The 1,436-nt window shown below is 68.8% G+C and overlaps 2 non-coding genes across 2 annotated transcripts; both read right to left on the bottom strand.

Moving 5' to 3' along the window:
* Positions 1-352: 352 nt before the first annotated feature.
* TRNAE-CUC lies at positions 353-424 on the bottom strand. The gene has a single exon. It is a non-coding gene; the product is annotated as a tRNA-Glu (tRNA).
* Positions 425-709: 285 nt separating this feature from the next.
* TRNAG-UCC lies at positions 710-781 on the bottom strand. The gene has a single exon. It is a non-coding gene; the product is annotated as a tRNA-Gly (tRNA).
* Between the last annotated feature and the right edge of the window lie 655 nt (positions 782-1,436).

Raw genomic sequence — 1,436 nt, 5'->3', positions numbered from 1 at the left:
ATAGCTGCCTCCGCCGGCCCACTTCCTGCCTGGTGGTGCGACCACCAGAGAGCTGTCCAAAGAGAGGTGTCCCGCTGGCCACGGAGGCCGGAGGCTGTCCTGGCCTGTGGGGTTTGAGGCTGAGGCTGAGCCGGAGCGCCACGGGCGTCAGAGGACACAAAAGACTAAGTGAGAAGGCTGCCCGAGTTAGCGGGCCAGAGAGGCGGAAAGGATTACACTGGGAAGGGCGGCGGATCTGGCGGTGTGGCGGGCGAGCCAGCCAGCCTAGGCTAAAAGGGAGGTAAAGACGGTTGGTTGGTGGTACGCAGGTGTGGGGTGACGACGTTTGCGGGCAGAGAGGAAGAAGAAAGGCTTCCCTGACCGGGAATCGAACCCGGGCCGCGGCGGTGAGAGCGCCGAATCCTAACCACTAGACCACCAGGGAACGTCGGGTCACTCGTCCTGCCGTCTCCACCTGCACTCAGCGCCTCCGCATTCCTCGGCGCTACCTGGGCACCGGCTGCGCACTTGGGACCATCCTCCAGTCGGCTGCCACCCACCGGCCTCCTGGCGCAATCCGCGCGCTTCCTTCTCGCTCGCAGCGTCTCCAAAACGCTGTGTGCCTCAGACCTTGTCACACACGTGCACAGCGACTCACCGGCCAGACGAACTCCGCCGCCGCCCACGTCTGGCAAGATGGCCCTGGGCCTCCGGCAAAAGGTCGGCCCGCTGCGTTGGCCGGGAATCGAACCCGGGTCAACTGCTTGGAAGGCAGCTATGCTCACCACTATACCACCAACGCCGCACAGCCCGCCGAGGCCCAGCACGCCCGCCCGGGACTCGCACCAGCGCCCTGTCGCTGCCTGCCCGCCGCTAGGCGCAGCCCTTCCTAGACGCGCCTAAACGTCTCGGGACTACGCGCCGCCACAGCGCCACCAGCGGCCGCTCGACGCCCGCCGGCCGCTTCCACTCGGCTCCCGCCGTGCACAGGGTCGCTCCACGGCGCACCACACACGGGCCCGGAGCACCCGGCTACGGCCCGCCCACTCGACACGCGTGTCTCAGCCCCTCGGCTGGACAAGGCCCTTCCAGGCCGCGCTGCGCACGCACCGACAGACTGACGATCTCCGAGAGGTGGGCCACCACCGGTCTTGGCCCCTGGACGTCGGAGTCGCTGGGAGGATAACTGCGACCCTGCGGCCGGTGGAGAGAGATACAGCCGTGAGGGTCGGGCCGCTCGTCCTGCGCTGTGAGGAGCAGAGAAGTCGTCAGCTGTGGCTGGCGGGCGACGAGGCGACTCGGTCAGCTGTGGGAACCGCGAGGTGTGAGGAGGGGGCCGCCCTGTGGGAGGCTGGCTAGGCCAGACAGCCACTGCTGCCGTGCGCCCCGTTGGAGCGCGGAGGGCGGGCAGCAGGGCAGGGAGTCCCGGGAGCCGGCGGCTGGGCGGGAGAGCGAGC

This window comes from Chrysochloris asiatica, unplaced genomic scaffold (genome assembly GCF_000296735.1).
Source record: "Chrysochloris asiatica unplaced genomic scaffold, ChrAsi1.0 scaffold00241, whole genome shotgun sequence".
Lineage (NCBI taxonomy): Eukaryota > Metazoa > Chordata > Mammalia > Afrosoricida > Chrysochloridae > Chrysochloris > Chrysochloris asiatica.
Note: the sequence above shows the minus strand (reverse complement) of the source record. Positions and strands in the feature narration are given on the sequence as shown.